Raw genomic sequence first — 19,843 nt, forward strand, 5'->3', positions numbered from 1 at the left:
GCTGGGTGGTTCTGGTTCAGGGTCTCTCAGAAGGCTGCAGTCGTTGACCAGGGAATAGGTCATTTGAATGCTTGACTACAGCTGAACGATGTTCCCAAAATGGCTTAATTCAAGCGGTTGTTGGCGTCAGGTCTGCGTTCCTCACTATGAGAATTTCCCCTTAGAGCTGCCCTGGTGTTATGACATGAGAGCAGGTCTCTTACGGCTCCCTCCTCCAACCCCCACATGAAATCCTCTTAGGTGGGATCCCTTTTAAAACAAACCTCCATGGGGTCACTCCAAAAGGCCAACCTGGTTTATGACACCAGGGAAGTGCCGCTTGCTCCCAAAGCAGCCACCTCTCTGCTCCACCACTATGGAAATAGTAAAAGCTCTTATCCTTGGGGCATCTCAAATATGGGTCCGGCACAGGCCTAGGAACACATACCTGTCTCTCAATGGACTCTCTGTAGGCTTCCTGACTAGTCTTGAGGTGGAAAAACATCCACTGAGGAGGCAGAACAGGGAAAAATGCCACAGCATTGTAAAAACGTTCTTCTCAGCACAATGCACACCCCAGAGATACAGAAACTGTTGATGTTGAACAGGCTGGGAGTCACAAAACCTCCTGAGAGCATCCTCTGTGCAAGGCCTGCACAAAGTTTGGCCCCTTGTTTTCTACCCACTAGTGAAAGTTTCATACAAAACTGAGGGCACCCATTCTGCTTTAACATTTTGTTATACCAGGATGAGGATTTCATCAATATGCAAGGGTCAGCCCACCCCTGTGTTCTGAAAGTTATTTGTCTTGGCCTTCCCCAGACGCAGACCTTACCTTAAGACAAGGATTTGAGTGCAAGTAGTTTATGTGGGAAGTAATGTCATGAAATACTTGTAGGAAAGTTGGGGGCGGGGGAGAGGAAAAGGAAGCAAGCAAATGTTGTATTAAGGAATCAGTTACTACCATGGACAACTGGAGCTTAATCCTGAGGAGGAACTCCTGGAAACAGCAGAAAACACTACAGCCGTCCTCTCCCAAGAGACAAAAAACTGGGGCCTTTATGCACCAACTCCCAGTTCCTCACTGCCTGAGAGCTATTTCCTGAGCATTAATTAACTTGATGAAACTCATCGCTTTCCTGTCTCGAAGGCTAAATATTGGCAAAAAGAAAGATTAATAAAGGTACTTGCCTAAGTTAGAATTATTGAGGGCTCCATTTGGAGTTAAAATCTAATCTTTTTACAAAACTCATGTTTTGTTTTTTTCACTTGTCTCCCTCTCCTCCATTGTCTAATCACTGAACTTCTTTGGGTACCAGGTTTCTTTTGTCTGCTTGTCTATTCACCTAATATTGAGCACTTAATGCTCTCTCAAGGCTCTGCATTAAACGCTAATGAGGATGGATAATTACACATGAATATCGTGCAACCCCTGCCTACAAATGAGCTTGAAATATAGCAGGGTAGATATTTCTAAACATAAAAAATTATTATAGGTTATAAATGGAAGAAAAAGCTGGAATGCAAGGAGGTGGTGGGAAGTTGATGTGCTCCATGCAAGTACATCCTATTATAAGTGAGCTCTCCGGTTTCCAGACTGAACTTGGAGCCATTTTGAAATTTTCTCCCAATTACAGGTCCACAGAAAGATTCTCTCTTAGGCATGGGAGACCAGAGCAGGCTGCCTTGGAAAGCCACTTTTAAATATGCATCCTGCAGTGTGGGCAGACTTAATCCTATAGCAACATTCCCAATGTCAGGAGGATGCTCTGTGAAAATACTCAGCCTAACATTTGAGTGCCTTTAGCTCTGATTCTAGCCACCTTTTCCAGCCTTATCTCCTGCCCTTTTCCTCCTTTGAACCCTAACTTTTATACCACTCTAGTTTTATGTTTCTCCATGATAGTATCCTAAATTCTCTCTCTCCCATGCTTTTACTGTTCTGCTAAAACCAGCCTCCTCTCTTCCCTGGAAGAGGTGATACAGCATACTTGCTGGGATTCCTGTAGTCTGAAATCAAGGAGCAACCAGAGGGTTGTAATCCTAGACTCAAAATATAGAGTCCAAATTCAGTCTCCAGCAAGGAGGCTTACAAACTACATGATTTCACAATCTGAAAGAGTTTACCTCTCTCTGGATCTCAGTTTCCTCATCTGTAAAATTTATAGTGAGCCCTGCTTACCTAATGGTAGCTGCAAGACTCAAGATGGTCAAAAAATGCTTCATAAATGGTGAAGCAATCCCTCATGAATGTGTTTGCTTATGCAAACGTAAGGGATTGTCATTAGTATTCAGTACCTTCCTAGCTGATGTGTTTTTGCAAGAGTTTGGCTAGAAACATGATTAAGATATGTCCCAGCTGAGTAGCTTCTTCCACTGTAGCTTCATCCAATAGCCACAAAGGGGATAGAATAGGTCTTTTGTGATTGTTTTTTACATAGTTGGAAGCATTTCAAAGCATCAGATTTTTTAAAAAAGTGAACTCTATTTTATTTGCATTAAATCTAGTTCCATTAGTGCTGAAGAAGCACTGTAAACATATGGTTCCAAGCTTAATAGTTTAAAATAAAATATACATATCCTGTTATTTAAATAAAATCAGGATTTGCAAAGAATTCATATATCATTGGCAATACTGATGAATCACATGTGAAAGGAGAATTGAGGAAACAATTTTGGTTAAACAGGAAGTTTTTCTAGGCTGATAATGAAGTGTAAAGCTTTCTCCTTGACTGTTGGAAAAATATAACTTAAATCCAGTTAATTAATCAATCAATAAATCCATAAGCAAAGAAACATAAACTAGAAAGAAAAAACAAAATAACCCACAACTTTAAGGAGAACATTCCTAAGTGAAGGACATTGGAGAAGGAGTAAGTTGGGAGAGAGTATGATGAAATCACTTTGGAACAAACTGATTTCAACGTGCCTTTTAGAGACTCCATTTTGGAGCTGGGAATGCAAAGCTAAACTGCCAAAGTGATGAGTAGAGCTCAGATAGAAATATGACAGTTATTGGCATGCAGATGGATTGTAACTCTGGGAGTAAGATGATGAATGAAGGGGAGGAGTGCCAGCCTTTAGGGTCTGGTCAAAGATGACTATCCGGCAAAGAAGACTCAAGATGACAGTCAGAAATGTGATAAGAAAATCAAGTGAATGTAATATCACAGAGCCAAGATACGAGTAAGTCAAGACAGAGGGCCAGTGATAAATGCTGCAGATAAGTCTAGTACAATGAGAACTATTAAAAGTGGTCCACTGGATTTAGCAACATGAAGATCACTCTAGTGAGACCCATTTGGGTGCCATTATAGGGCAGAACCAGCTTGGAATGGGTTGAAGAGAGAATGATAAATGAAATCGAGACCAAGCACAGATAATTTTTTTCAAGAAATTCAGCAGTTAAAAAAAAGAAAAGTAAGACAGCAGTACCTGGCAGGGCTCCTGAAAGTACTTTAATAAATTGGAAGAGACCAAGGCACACTTGATTATTGATAGAAGGGGTCTGGTCTAAAGGGAGAAGTTAAAAACACAGGGGAAAGAAGTATAAGATTTCTAAGAAGACAAAAGAACACGTTTACCAACACGCAAATCAGAGTCACCTCTCCCACCTGATGGTTAAGGGAGGCTTACAGACAGAGGTAAGACCTGAGTCAAGAGAAGCAGATAAAGAAAAAGACGGCATTTCTCATCCCGTGCTCCTTTCAGTTTCACTGCTGGGGCCTTTCAAACTTGCCTGGATTGAGTGGAAGAAAGTACCCTTGAGTAACATTGCATGGAACTGTAATTTTTCTAAACTTATTTTTTACAAATAAAATGTGCATTTGCTTACACAAGGCTCATATTGTGTATGTCCACCCAAGGTATAATTCTCATCTGGGCTATTTCCTTTAGAAAACATGCAGCCAATGGTAGTGAGTCTTAACTGCCAAGTGCCTACAACTATTTGTGTAATGCAATGGGTTGTCTTACTCCTGATCACATTTCCTCTGTATTTCATAAGTGAATAATTTCCTTATAATCCTGATGCTGCCTAATTAGAACCTATCTATCTCAGATGAAAAGGAGAATTTGGCCTTTTAGGTGGTCAGGTCTGAACTCACTGATGAAAGATATTTTCCAGTGTGGGAGGTTAGGGTTTGGATCTAGTTTGGAAAAGAGACTTTAGATGAAGAATATTCTGTGAGAGGGACAATCCACAAGGAAAAATAAGTTATTAAAGACAAAAGTTATTTTCCTAAGTTAATTGTTACACACTAAAACTTAATATACAAGAGATGAAATTCAAAATAAATTCATGAAATACTTTCAAACTCTCTAGTAATTTAAGAAATCCTCATTAAATTGAAATAACATTTTCATTAGTTAACTAGCAATAATTATTTTAAAATTATAGTCACCAAAGCTAGCGAATGTATGATGAAAATAGTACCTTCAATTTTTCTTGGTATCAGGTAAATTATGGTAATTCTTTTGGAAAATGATCTGGAACCATGAAATAAGAGATGTAAAAATATTTATATATCTTGACTCATAAATTCTTCTTTAGGAAATTTATCTTTAGAAAAATAACCTAAATATAGATATGAATTTTAGCTCACTCAAAATTGAAAGAAGTATCCTAATTTTTGCATAACAACTCAATTTCTGACTCTGAAACCCATTTCTTCAGTGGTCCTGGAAAGTTTAATCTCAGTTATTGGGGTCTTCCTGAGAGATAGTGGTCTCCCACCCCCAAGTACACAGAGGAGAAAAAAAGGAATTATGCTCTTACTATATTTTCCAAGCCACTCTGCCTCTCCCCAGGTCCCCTGGGTGCCCTCTCCTTTCCTCCCACCAACGCCCACACTCCTACCTTTGAAAGCAAAAGTCAAGAGAAGAATTTGATAGAAGGCTGTGCTTTTAACCCAACCCCAAGCCTCCTCTAGGCTGGAATAAGAACAGAATATCTGTGTTTGGCTAGGAAGTCAAGGACACAGAAAAAAATTACCTTAAAAAATTATCCTAACATACATGCATGAAGATTGCCATGAAAAAAGGAACTGGAAACAAAAAGACATGCAACTGTGAGGACAGGATCATATAACCAGTCATCACAGCAGACTTCCCCCCCCAAGTTTACCTGAATTTAATGCCCATAAAAATCTTAGAGTATCATGTAGTTATTAGAAATAATTTTAAGGACAAAGCATCAACCAGAATTTAATATTTTGTTTAGTAATCTCTGATTGGATACAAAAATATTTTATACTATTGCAAAAACCAAAAGGCATTGACAAGAATCAAAATATCTGTTTGGCTGGCAAGATTTTGTGTGAATTATTTTATAATAAGGATTAGTTAACAACATTAAAAAGAAATAGAAACTAGAGGAGAAAACTTTCTTCCAGATTTGGAGTGAGAAAAGAAGAAATCCTTGTGGATTTTGCTTCAAAGGATATTGTCAAGATTCATTTCCAAGAATTTGAAGCTATTCCAGCTATCAGCATCATTGATGAGTCAGGATTGCAAAGATAGTTTCTCTCTTGATTTAACTTTCTCTGATTCACTAAGACCTAGTCTCTGCCTGGCCAGATCCTGTCTTTGCTTCAAATGCTGGAGAAATCCATAATAAAAAAGAAATACTGAATGAAGCTTCTGATAAGAGGTGAGCAATGTCTGGGTCAGGTGACACAGCTTTGTTTCTAAGGAAGGGAGTAGGAACTTTACCATCATTACCACATTTCATAGACTTCATGGGCTCCCTTTTACTGATGCGAAAGCTGAGGCCCAGGAATGTGGAGTAATTTGCCAAATGCCACTCAACAACTCAGTCAGAATTCAGACTCAAGTATGGCTGAGCCCAAACCCCAGTTATTCTCTGAGACAACATGTTGCCCCTTTCCTCTAAGTGGCCTCTCATTGGCAAGTCCGTTTTGTCTGCCTCAAATAAAAATTTTAAAAACATAAACATCCTCATTATCATAAATTAGTGGGAATACTAAGCAATGCACTATTCTTGCTGAAAAGCAGTTAACACCATAGGTCAACACTTCCTAACAGTGTAGTTCGTGCAATGCTCCCTTATTTTTTTAGTTTATCTTTTGATTTTATTGTTTTGTTGTGTTTTTTTAAATAAAAGTACATCTTTTACCAATACAAGTTAAAATGTTTCTCAGGAATGAACCAGGCACTGAAGTTTAATTCTCTGTTGAATTTCAGTAACACTTGAAAAGCCCTATTTTCAAATCAAGGATGAGTTTGCTGTTCTTTGGGGAAAATAACTTAGTAGCAAAAGGAAAGTTGTTAAACTGCCCACATACTCCTGAAATCATGTGTTCTTTTTACTCGTGACCAAAAGTAGTCTTGTAAAACAGAAGCTCACAACAAGCAGAGATAAGCACATACACCGTCCTCCTCCAAAATCTTGTGTTGGTTTCTTCTTTGACAAGGAAGCTTCCCACAATAATCCTGGTGGTTTCATCTTATTCAAAGTCCATTGATTATGTCATCATGGCCCTGAATGAAGTCCTGTCCTTGCAGGCTGTATTTCCAAGGCTACTCCACCCCAATGTCCTGAAGTGGAGGTCACCCCATGCCAGGGGTGGGGCTCAGGACAACTAACAGCCAAGACAGATCTAAAGAGGACACAGATTTGCCATTGACCTTCACACAAAATGTACTCTGAAAATCAAGCACCCCACTAAAAGCCTCAATGAGAGCCAAATTAAAAAGTGTGGGAGGTACAGTATACTATATTTTAAAAAAGAAGAGAAAAAGAAAAAACACATACCCAGTCTACTTTTTGATCCTAGACATGATTTCAGCACAGATTCTTGCTGTATGTGACAGAAAGCTTCAGGAGACTTTATTTTGGAAGAGAGCTCCAGCTGAGCCAGCCTGGAGTGAGCCTGAGGTAGTCTCAGATCCCAGTTGTAAGGCATCTCTGGACATTAAAGCACCTCCCAAAACTAAGCAGGACTCAGGTCAACTCTGATTGATGGGGTAGCCCAAGTACCCACACCTCAGAGCCCTTTCCAAGGGGTCCAGTTTGTCCCTCTCTGTCCACAGCACACCAACGAAGAGACTGGGGATTACAAGACATTTCACGGGGCCAACACTAGTAGGGGCCACAGGTGATGGCCTCAGTCACTGGCTAGTGTGACTGCTTACCCTTATTTCTCAAACCAACTTAAAAATTTTTAAAAAAACTAATTTGAAGAGGGAAAAAAAGGTAACAACTCCCACAGAGACACCAGAAGCTTTGCTTCTGTGGATTTCTGAAAGCAACATCTTGACTACACCATGGACTGACGTCAGCAATAATGAAGACAGTTTTGAAGGCAGCTTCCCAAATTCCAGGCATTTTGCTGAAGCTTATCACCCAGTGGCATGCTGGTGCTGCTTGGCTGTCTGTCAGGCCATCTCTGTTCTTGCTCCCCCACCCTGAGGTTGGGCCACTTGTTCGGTCTGGCCACTTCTTATACACGAAGTTCCGCAGTATGCAAGTTTGGACTCCAGTGCCCCTATCTTCCACAGCAGGTCTGCCATGATGTTGAAGGCTGACATCCAGGCCACAGGCAAGAGGAGGTCCTACTCTCATGGAGTCACCCGGAACACGTCTGAATGTCCCCAGTGTGGTTAAGCTAGAGCTGGATCCTCAGTGAGCCATGGGAGTGAACATCACCAAGCCACTGGCCTGCACAGCTGTGTCTGTCCTCTCAGCTTCCATGGAGCTGGGTGTGGGCATCCTGGGCTTTTCCTGCTTTGGCTGCACAGCCTGAATGAAGGAATTCCTTCATCCTTCAGTCACTGAACACATTCTAGGAGGTTCATCTCAAGCTCACTCTCCAGGAAGGCATTTCTTTCAATGGTTTGATTCAAATGCTGTTCCAGTTCTTCTAGACACAGGATCATGGACTGCTTTGCTTTTTTCAAGTCATTATTTGCTTGTTCCAGCTCTAGAGTATATTTCTGCAGCTGATCTTTAATTGCCTTTGTCTGGGCAGGTCATCCTCTAAGGTGGAGATCAGCTCGTAGGCTTCAGAACGCTGTCAGACTTCTCCTTGATGGTTTCTAGCTCCGGGCAAAGGAGATCCTTTTCTGATAGGAGGTCCCTGTTGCTGATTTCAGTTGTTGTAGCCACATCTCCAATTCAGCTTCATATTCTCAGCTTCCCTCCTGGAATTCTCAGAGCTCCTCTTATGTATTCTCTGCCCTTGGCTTATAGGTCATAGCCAGATCTTTCCAATAGCCAGCTTCTTCCTCCTCAGAGCTGAAAGTCTCTCCCAAGTCCTCTGTTGTGAGAATGTGACAAGAAGTCACTCTTCTTGTGGCATGGTGTTGGGACTGTCCAGCGAGGAGGACATGTGGCAGCGGCGGCAGCAGCAGGATGGGGGGCAGTGTGGCCCACACAATGTTCCCCTGATAGAAGTGTTTCAATACCAAATAACACAGGCAGACACTGTACCAAACAGGCCTCCTTTGGAAATGCACAGTCTACTGAAAGGCTCTAAGTGGTTACAAAAAAAACCCTTTTCATCTTTTTAAATGGTGTCCCACCCGTGGCCTGCGGGCCACATGCAGCCCAGGATGACTATGAATGCGGCCCAAAACAAATCATAAATTAGTTAAAACATTATGAAATTTTTTTTGTTTTCATTAGTGTTTGTGTATTTAACATATGGCCCAAGACAACAATTCTTCTTCCAGTGTGGCCCAGAAATGCCAAAAGATTGGACACCCTTGTTTTAAATCCAGGCTTACTTAGTCATAGAACGCTTTTCATCCTGATCCTCTTGCAGCTGCCAGCCCAGCTGCACATACCATGTCAGAGACCATGGAGGAGGCCACCAGGGGGAGCTAAAGGGTGCTGGGGAATAGAACTGGAGAGCCCTCAGCACAACAAAGACCCCTAGAAATGTGACCCCATGTTGGACAGCAAGAGAATGCAGCCTTGGGGACATCAGGAGAGGGGCAGCACATGACACGGGCAAGTGGAATCCAGCCTGGAGGTGTAGGTCCTCTAGTGAGAGGGCCTTTAGGATAAGAGAGGAAGGCTTGGGCCTGGCCCAGAGCAGGCACATAATCAATACTAAAAGTTTGCTTGAATGTGCTCAAGTTCCTTCCAGGACTTGAAAAAGTACTTAGGTGTATTGTTATGGCCTTGGAAGGAAAGGGATGACAAATTCAGCAAGGCTTCACTGAATAAGAATTTAATAAAGCAGGTTTTTACAGAAACACAGGGAGGGCCAAGGGAGTCAACAAAGGATGGGGCTTTGTGGCAACCAGAGCTGTGAAAGAGGCCCCATCTGACAGGGGATGTCGGGGGAGAAAAGAGCCAGGCCAGCGGTAAGACATTCGGATGGACTAATGAGAAGCAAATGGGGAATATAGCCAGCAAATGTGGCTAATTATTACTAAGAGGTCACAACTTATGTTTATAGACTGGGGAAGCCTACAGACACAAGAATTACTCCCCACCCTCCAAAAACCCTCAAAATCTAAGAAGCTCAAAATCTTCGAATTTTAAAATACAGAAACTTATGGTTAACCTGGAAAAAAATATGTTTGGGTGAAGCTGAAGCTCCCCTTCCCACTAAATTTGCCTCCCACTCATGTATGCAAAGCATGCTGAGTTAATTTATGTGCATTGCCTTCTTTTTAGCTTTCCTAAGATGGGACACTTAACTGGCAGCAGGTTTATTTCCTTAAACCTTTTCTGTGGACTAGCCCACCCACCACATCTTAGGAAGGGTTTATGCCTTGGGAGGAGTGGTTCTACTCCAGCGAAATAGAAAGAAGCTATCAGCCACCATACAAGCCATTCCAGAAACACCCAAGGAACTGTTGTTCTTGGGACTTGGGTCCCCATGTCCTTCTCAAAAATGTGTTTGGAAACCACAGGATGCCTGGATGATGGCCCAGAATGTGTGGAACGTAGGCCCAGGATTCTGTTGACCAAAAATGGATGAATACAATCAAACTTGTTTGGGAGTGGGCTCTGCATAGGACAGAGAGAAAAGATTGACATGGGGAAGGTAAGGCAACTCCAATATTAGCCACAGCAGAAAGTTGCTACCATCTATAGGACCTGAGGGACAGAGGCAGGAGTTCTTTCCAGGACTTCATTCATGGAAACTGGAACCTCAGTGGGCCTGCCCAGTGGGAGCTTGGACCACAGAGAGAGAGAATTATTTAGTGGAAGCCAGGTCCATGGAGGCAACACAGGGAGAGTGGGGGAGGGGCAGAATACTCTGGCTCTCTTCTTCTGCCCTCCAATCTTCTGTCAGGGTCTCCTGTAAATTCAACCTGGTCTGAAGTCAGTTGGTAAGGGATAGTGGAAACTGTATTCCCTGCAATGTAGAACAGAGTGAGAAAAAGGAATGGGATGGGTTGAAGACCAAACAGACAAATTTCTAAATCCAGCTCCACTCCTCTCATACACTGTATATCTGGCATATTCAAATGCCCGTTGGAGAGCTCCAGTTGGATGCTAGTGGGCATCTCAAATAAAATATGTTCTAAACATAACATTTATCTTCCACATATCCACCCTTTTCCTACTTTCTGAGCTCAGTTCTGTACTCATAGATGTGGAATGTATATATACTGTACTAAATATTATGAGTACATTTTTTTCATAACCACCATAAAGTATTTCATTCAACAACTACTAGCAGAGTGCCTGAGGTGCCTGACCCTGAGCTAGGCCTGAGTAAACAAAAGTGAATCAGACTTGGTACCTGGCCTCCATGGAGAGACAGACACATTCTTTGTGCTCATTGTGTATATAATCAGATCCTCTCCCCGGCTTAAGTCCCTTAATAATAAGTATATCATTATGATTCTTTGAGTTGAAATACAGCTTAGTTTGAACAAAAAGTGGGGCCTTGGAGTCTCCTACAGAATTCAGGGGAGATAGAATGGTCACACTATAGAAAAACAGGGGCCTCAGCAGCAGTCTGTGGATCTTTTTTTAAAATGCTACACTAACAAGACTCAGCTCCTGCTCTCATTGGCATTAAGGCCATAGAATCACAAAGTGTAAAACTGATAAAGGAGATCATCTCTGTGAACCTCAGACTTCTCATGTGTCAAACAGAGAAGTGAATAATACAATGCCAGCTGCAAGGGTTAAAGAACATAGCACATATGAAACATGGGGCATGATGCTTGGCCACAATTACAGCAGTACCATTCACTGGATGCTTACTACTTTAGTTTTCATTATCATTATTATTTACTCCTCTAAATCCTCATCTTTTATGTAGATGGATTTTGGAATCCAGGTGGAAAGGAACTTAATGTCACCCTGTAAGTTAGGCAGGCCTACTAGCCCAGAACAGAACTGGGGCCAGAACACTGGCCACCAAATTGCCAGCCCCACACTGTGCTTATACCATTTTTTTAAGATTTTATTTATTTAATTTTAGAGAGGGAAAGGGAGGGAAAAAGTGAGGGAGAGAAACATTGATGTGTGAATGATACATCAATTGGTTGCCTCTTGCACACCCCCTACTGGGGACCTGGCCTGCAACCAAGGCATGTGCCCTGACTGAGAATCAAACCAGTGGCCTTTCAGTTCGCAGGCTGGCATTCAATCCGCTGAGCCACACCAGCCAAGGCCATGCTTATCCCATTTAATTGGCCATCCTTAATTGCAGCTAGAATGATTTTTCTAAAATGCAAATCTGACACCTTTACTTAGTTCCCTATTATTTACCTTGGTTAACAAGTAAATTGTTAACTGCTTAGCATAACATATGAAGATATTCATGATAGGACCCGTGAAATGTCTCACTGTTACTTTTCAGTGATATGGACCTTTGAAGACTGGCTGAGAAAGTCTTTTAACAGTTAAAGTGGAAAATGAAAGTGGTCATAATGAAGATAGTAAGATTAGAATTTAAAAATGGGGCCTGAATTTGGAAGGCACCTCAAAGGTAAACTCACAAGAACATGGTTGTCTCTTATCTCTGCCATCCAAAGATCACTGCTGTCAGATTTCTGTTTTAATTGACAAAAGAGATGCTGATGCCATTTACTCACAGAGGGAGCTTGGGGGGCAGAGGATGGCAAGTTCAGTTTTCAATAAGATTGAAGGAAACTGCAGAGCATACAGAGGTGAGGGACTGTGGGAGACACACCACTGGAAGCTGCACACCAGTCAGGCAGCCTGGTGTGCAACCATCTTTTTTGGTGGCTACAGGGCAGCGCTGGGCCTTACTGAGCTACAAATGGAGTAAATTCTGTAGATGAAAGAATGATGGAGTCTTAGACCCTGTTTGACCGTGGAGGAGGAAAACAGCTTCAAAACAGCCACTGTATATGACTGTAGAAGGTTGTTTTTATTGTTGTCAATAAACATTCTACTTTGCTCTAAAGATTTGTTTGTTTATCCTTTAATCATGAAGTATGCCTCTGGCTGTAGTGACTTTTCAAAACTTACGCTTTACTTTTCTTTGCCTATGACTAGGAAGTCATCACCCATTAAGGGAAAGGGATGGGTCTTCATTTGGCAAAGGAAAGAAATCTAAACTAGAATGATACCTTATGCCTCCTAGTGCAGCAGACAACCATATGGTAGCCCCGTTGGTAGGAAGTTTGAGGTCAAAAAGTCAGAGTAATCCATTTTAATAACCACCACTTTATTATAATAAGTACTAATAGGTGATCAATAATTGTACAAAAATCTGTTTTTCAGATAGAGATATTGAGGTCCAGACCAGTTAAACAATTTATCCAAAGTCACACTTCTACTAGGGGTAGAAACAGGCCTTGAACTCAGATCTGTCTGACTCCTTGAACTTGGTCTCATTATGCCCTTCAAAGCATAAATACAGCTAGTGATCAATTCACTTCATTTGAGATTATTTCTCACCTGAAACATGAGAAGAATATATATATATTTATCCTCATCCAAGGACATGCCCCTTGATTTCAGAGAGAGGGAAAGGGGAACCAAGAGAGAGGGAAAGAAACATAGATGGGAGAGAGACACATTGATTGGCTGCTTCTTGCCCACACCCTGGTAGGGGACTGAACCCACAACCTCAGTATGTGCCCCTACTGGGAATTGAGCTTGCAACTTTTCCATCCACAGTATGATGCATCAATGAATGGAGCCACACCAGCCAGGACAAGAAGAATATTTTCTGTCCTGTTATGGTACTCAAGCAAGACCAGTTAAATAAAAATAATTTGTAAACTTTAAAGCTTTATACACATATGCAGAAATATTAGACATAATCATGGTGTTTGCTCATTATGATTGTGACTTATTATAATAGCAAAGTCATTTTGTTTTTCCCAAAGCCCCAGTTGCCACATTCATAAAATGTTTGAGTTTTATCTAACAGTTTCTATGGCCCTCCAAGCTCTATTAGCAAATCATGAGACTTCAAAGCACAGAAAGTAAGAGGCTAGAGTGTGCTAGACACCAGGGAGACCTCCTTTGGCTGAGACAATTGCGTTGTAGATGAAAACTGAAAAGGGGTTGTCAAATCAAACGCTAACTCTAAACTTAAGAAGCTTAAATATGAAAGAATAAAATAGTAAAAAACCTTCATTCTAGAAAATTAATGAACAGGTGATTTGGAGCCACCTAAATAGGATCACATCTGTGCATGGTCCACTATAAAAATAAAACTGTAGATGGTGACTTGTGATGCATGAACTTAAAAAGCTTTAAGTCTTTCTCCTTTCTCAAAGCCCATGTGCCCTATTTATCCCTCATGTTCCTTCCTCACTGGTCCTCTTTCTAAGCACTTGCACATTGGTTTTCTCATTTGAACATAACGTGACCCTGTGAAGGGTCCTGAATAAAGAGTGTGGAGGGTAGGTTGGGGCCCACACCGTGCCATCTACTTGTTGTGTGGGACCTCAGACAAGTCTGATTTTAGCCTTCTCCTAGGAGGACTTCTCTATAACTTTTAGGACTTCCTCTACTTTCAGAACTATCTGCTGCTTCTAGAAGTTTCCCAACCCTTGGTGAAGAGGGGATAAATCTGCAATCATGGCTTAGTCAATGCCAGCTCATTTGTGGACCAAGCAACTCATAGCGTATATCCACAGGACAGCCCCTCCACTTCTGTGAGCACTGGGCACTCTATTACGTGCCAGGAGTGCTGTAGACAAAATGTTTGTGTCCACACCCAAATTCATATCTCAAATCCTAATCCCCCAATGTGAGGTATTTGAAAGTGGGGCCTTTGGGAGGTACTTACCTCATAATAGTGGAGCCCTCCCAGATGGGATTTGCCCTTATGAAAGAGACCCAGAAGCTCCCTTACCCTGTTGGGCCCTGTAAGGACACAGGGAAAAGGCAACTGTCCATGAGCCAGGAGGCAGGATTTCACCAGACATAAAATTTCCTAGTGTCTTGATCTTGGACTTCAGCTTCCAGAACCATAAGAAGTAAGTTTATGTATTTTATAAGCCACCAAGTCTAGGTATGCTGTTATAAGGTCCTGAATGGACTAAGGCAATGAGAAACTGCAATGAGCTAATGACCCTGCTCTGATTGGGAGTGCCAGACTCAGTCCCTAGAATCAAATTCCTACTCTCTAGGGTCCTCTTGGGAGAAGTGACCTCACCAATCTGTGCTTCAGATTCCTCATATCTTAAAGGGACAATGATTATACCTATCTAGTTTGGCTTTAATAAGGATTAAAAAATATAATTTATTTAAATGATTTACAGTAGGATTTCTCAACCTCCACTCTGATATTTTGAACCAGATAATTCTTTGTTGTATATTATAAGATGTTTAGCAGCATCCCTGGCCTATACCAGCTAGATAACCTAGCACCCCAAAACCACCTCCAAACATTATCAAATGTTCCCTCAGGGTCAAAGTTACTCCCTGTTGAGAACCACTACTTTACACAATGCCTAGCGTGAATACTATTAACTATTACTATGATTTTTATTATTGTGTTGTGATTATCAATATCTTCCTCTAAAGACTGAAATATGGATTTCTCTTCATTCTGTGTATCAAAGCGACACAAAGCTCAAAGAAATAAAATGATTCTAGTATTACAGACTTGCTGGCTCCAGTTTCCCCATGTGTTAAATAGAGACAATATCACTGCTTCTCAGGCTGAGAATTCTGCTCTGAAAAACCCAATTCAAAGACTTGCCTACATTTGAAATGCCCATAGGGGGAAAGGAGAAGATGGCCCTTTTGGCATTTCCTTGCAAGGTCCCAATTGTGACAATTATGTATTCCTAAGTGTCAGAGGAATACAAGACAGCAGTGACCAATTCTGTGTGTGAGAGTCAGGACTTCCCAGTGAAGAAGACGGCTAATTGGATCTTGGGTGAGCAGGAATATGAGTGACATGACTTGTCCTTAAGTCTGGGCCTGACGTGGTTGGATTTTAGCATGCATCATTAAGAAGCAGCCCTGACTGGTGGGGCATACACTTGCTGGTAATTCATGGCCTTCTAGAATATCAGATCAAGACATTAGTGAGGAAACTGGAGCCCAGAAAAGTAACCTGACTTGTTGAAGAGTACAATACTCTTCACTGCTCAGGGCTGCCTCTTGCTTAATCACCCTCACTTGAAGCCATAGCCTGTTTGTCTCCTGCCTGCCCCAGATTCCTGGGGTCTCAAACCCCATGAGACTTAGGAGGGTGCGTTAGTCATTTGCATTATTATCCGACCAGCATAGTTTCCTGGCCATGAATCCTCCTGGCTTTGGAGATCTGTAACATGTGCTCATTCCCCTGCAGGGTTCAGCTTCATTTAAGCTCAAACAAATGAGAAATGCTACAAAAAAATGTACAGTCCTTGACCTTTAAGCTCTTCCACTTGGCTAATGGCTTTGGATGAATTCCTCCCCTTGAATCAAATCAGGCCAAGTTGTATTATTTTAAGGACTTCAGGCTCAATGCCTTTTTCCTGTCTGGAATGTTCTTTCATTCCCCCGAAGTCCTACCAAGTCTTTGAGGTTCAGGCCAAGTGCCATCTCCTTTAGAAGCTTCTCTGATCCCCACTTCTCCACCACATCCACCCCATAGCTGTTGTTCCCTTCTCTGAACTCCTAACATACTATCTCCAATACCCATTCCACACCCACCATATTTTAATAAAACACACAAAAAGAAAACCACAAATTATGTCTTGTAACTTCCCAAGATTATACACCCTGGTTTTGCCCCATCCTTTTGGTATTGTGTGTCCTAAACAAATGGCATATTGGCTTACTTCCATGACAGAACAGAAGGTTTGTCTGCTGGCACTAGCAAAGCCAAACACTAGACACTAAGAATTGCAATGGAGGAACATTGGCTCTTTTGTCATGAATGGCACTATCCAGGAGAATAAGAAGCTAATTCTCAGGAGCCTGAACTCGCCAATGACATGAGGGTTACAGATTCTATAGAGCAAAATCACAAGACACTGTGGTTAGGGATTTGGAGTCATGCTGGGAGCTGATTGGTCAGAGGGGAGGTACGGGTAATGACTCATTTCTTCAGGTCTTGAGGACAGATCTGAGGTCTGTTCCAGTATCTAGTCTCATGGGAAAGTAGCGAGGAAGTCAGTCCACCTTAGGGCACAGAAGCCGAAACATAACGTAGGTCAAGATGTTATCTTTATCCTGCCAGAAATCTGGACCATGTAACAATTAGTCCAGTGTGAGCTACTGTCTTCTGCTGCCTTCAGGGTTCCAATTACCTTGGGAAAAAGCTAGGTCTCTGATGGGGAGAGGGAGATGATTTCTAGAGATAGTGTTTAAAATCCTAAATTTAATCAAAGTTATAAGGACCTAAGGACAGGCAATAATGAAGGGAATTCTGAGTTCTTTAGATTTTAGGAAGCCATGTCCTATCAAAGCAGTCTTATATAAAGGACAAGAGTCTTGAAGTGTGAAGTTCCTGGTGTTTCTTGGTCCATTTCCTTTTAAAAGTTTGTCAAGAATATTACACCCTTAGTCAGAAGCATAGCTCTTTTCTAGCATGTACATTCTTTAAAAATAAGCTTTGTGACACAGACAATATGGTAATTGATAGAGGGAAGGGGGATGTAGGGAGAGTAGAAGAAGGTAAAAAGGGGGTAAATGGTGATGGAAGAAGGCTTGATTTGAAGTGGTAAACACACAATACAATATAAAGATGATGTACTGTAGACTTGTGTACCTGAAACATATATAATTTTATTAACCAACATTGCCTCAATAAATTCAATTATTCAAATAAAATAAAATTAGAAAAAAAGTTTTGTGGTCAGATGCTTATATATGACTCCAAATACTAGTGCTGCAGGTTTATTTCTGTATTATCTTGGGTAAGGTACTTAACCTCTCTGAGCACCTGTGTCCTCATCTGTCAAATCGTGGTGGTCTTATCTCCCTCATTGGACATTGTGGGGAATACATGAGGTCAATATTATATATAAAAGTCTAGCCCAAGGGCTGCACACAGCCATTGCCCCGCACATGCTGCTTCCTTTACATTCTTTCTGTAATAGTCTTTTCCTGGAACTAAAACACAAACTGCATTCTGGGGAAGGACTTCTCAAGTTTGAAGACTGCCTGTTGGTTAGTAGGAGCCAAACCAAAGTGGGTCCTTGAGTGTCAATCAGAGGGGTTTAGATCTTTGAACCTCTAGCTTCTCATTGCTTATGGCGCTCTTAGTCACAGATCTGTCTTACTTAGTATGCATAGCCATCCAATTTCAACACGTTCTCACTGAAACTTTTAACCACAGGGATCTTGGGAGACCTCTGTCTGAACCTCTGTGGGTAGGAAAGGGAGGTGGAGCTCAGAGAGGGCTTGCTTAGGAAGGTCTCATAGTGAACTAGTCTGTGCTAGGAGGATTTCAAAGTGATTTTGTATACTTTATCTCATCTTATTTCTAAGGGTCTGTGTGTAGTGCATGTGTGTGCTTATTGTGATTGTAGCTGCTACTGCTACTGTTACTATTATTATTGCTATTAATGGCACTATTACTATTCCATACTATTACAAATAGTTGAAAAGTGTCATAACAGAGTGGTTAAAGTCATGGTCATTGAAGCCATACTGACTACTTCAAAGCCAACCTCAGTTATCTTGTCCAATTAAAATGAAGATATTAACAGTATTCATTTCGTGGTATGGTTCTGGGTCTTAAACATATCAATATACATGAAGAGTTTGGAGAAGTATGATATTTGGTCAGAGTAGTCTATGTAAGTAGTAGCTACTGTATTGTGTTAATATTATTATTATTGTATGCAGTCATAACTTACCTTTAATTTCAGGCTAAAGAATTTACCTTTAATTGATATTGAGAACACTAACCCTCCAAATGTCATTACTGTTGGCTATTTCCAATTTATGATGATGTGCATATCATCATAGCATCGTGTGAAATTTCCTTCACTAGACTCAGTTTCTCAGGCACAGGACCAGGGCTGGCATGCAGCAGAAGTACGAAAAAAGTGCTAGAGGGTCATGTTTCTCAAATTTGAGAATACTTACATGGCAATAAATGGTGGTGTGCCAGCACAGTACATAAAGAGCTACAGGATAAAGATATTGCATTTTCATGGACTGTCAGATTTATTAGTCAGTAAGGTTTTAAGTAACAGTAAACATCCAGAAATACTATGAACTGGAAGGTCAATTTGGCATAATTTGACCTTCTATTTCATAACTCTTAGGTAACTCTTAGGTAAACCATTAATCCTCAGAGGACTCTCACCCAGGTCTGCTTTGGGCTCCACCTTTAAGACCCTGAGGGGTACCTGATCATTTTCCTCTGTTCTTTAGGAAGTTTTGGAGGTAACGTTTGGGGTTGCATACCCCAGAAAGTGATTAGAGAAAATAGTAGGGTGTGAGTAAGGCCTTGAAAAGTGAGCAGATGTTCTGCAGGCAACAGTTGAGAGTCACAGGTTTCTAAGAAGAACAACATGATCAGAGTGACTTTTTAAATTTTTTTGAAGATCATGGTGGCAGCATTTGGTAGTGAGTAAGAGATTAAACAGACTGGAGTCAGAGGGACCAGTTCATAAGAATTTATAGTTGTCCAGGGGGGAGATGGAGGTGTCAACTGATGGTAGGGTACTCCACATGAGGCTATAGGAACAGGCTTGGGAGAAAAGTTAATGTAATAGGAGTGGGGACCATGAGCACTTGGGCCATTTCTTCATGTAACTTACCTGTGCCTTCAGGGCCTGCTCAAGTTCTGAGATCATCCATTCTCATGTCATTATGCTGACATATCTCAAATTTATGTTTCTAGATCTGACTTCTTCAGGACCTCCAGATTCCCCTTTCTACTTTTTCACTTGACATCTCACCTGGGTGATAAAAGTATCTCACCTTAAGTTTCCCACAACTGGACTCCCCCAACACTGCCCCCATTCTTGCACAAGATCTTTTTCTCTCATGGTTTATCACAAAGAGATATCATGTCACAACCATTAGGATAGTTAGTATTAAAAAAAAAAAAGCAAAACCAGAAAATCTGTGTTGGTGAGGATGTGGAGAAAAGGGAACCTTTGTACATTGTTGATGGGAATGAAAATTGGTGCAGTCTCTATGGAAAACAATATGGCAGTCCCTCGAGAAATTAAAACTAGAACTACTATATGATCCAGCAATCCATTTTCTGGGTATAGATTCAAAGGAAATGAAATCAGGTTCTTGAAAAGATATCTGCATTTCCATTTCATTGAAACATTATTCATAATAGCTAAGATACAAAAACAACCTAAGAGTCCATCTACAGAAGAATAAATAAAGAAGTTGTGAGACATCTCTCTCTATCTCTACCTCTATGTATAATACCACTTTCATTTGATGATGGAGTATAGATGTGCCTGCCCAACTTCATGGCTTGATAGGTTAAACAACATCATTTATTATGAGAAGCTCAGGTCACAT

The 19,843-nt window shown here is 41.2% G+C and overlaps 1 pseudogene; it reads right to left on the bottom strand.

Moving 5' to 3' along the window:
* Window positions 1-19,152, bottom strand: part of LOC123830575 — a 37,412-nt pseudogene extending 18,260 nt beyond the window's left edge.
* Between the last annotated feature and the right edge of the window lie 691 nt (window positions 19,153-19,843).

The sequence above is a fragment of the Phyllostomus hastatus genome, unplaced genomic scaffold (genome assembly GCF_019186645.2).
Source record: "Phyllostomus hastatus isolate PE091 unplaced genomic scaffold, TTU_PhHast_1.1 phas_contig_147, whole genome shotgun sequence".
Taxonomy (NCBI): Eukaryota; Metazoa; Chordata; class Mammalia; order Chiroptera; family Phyllostomidae; genus Phyllostomus; species Phyllostomus hastatus.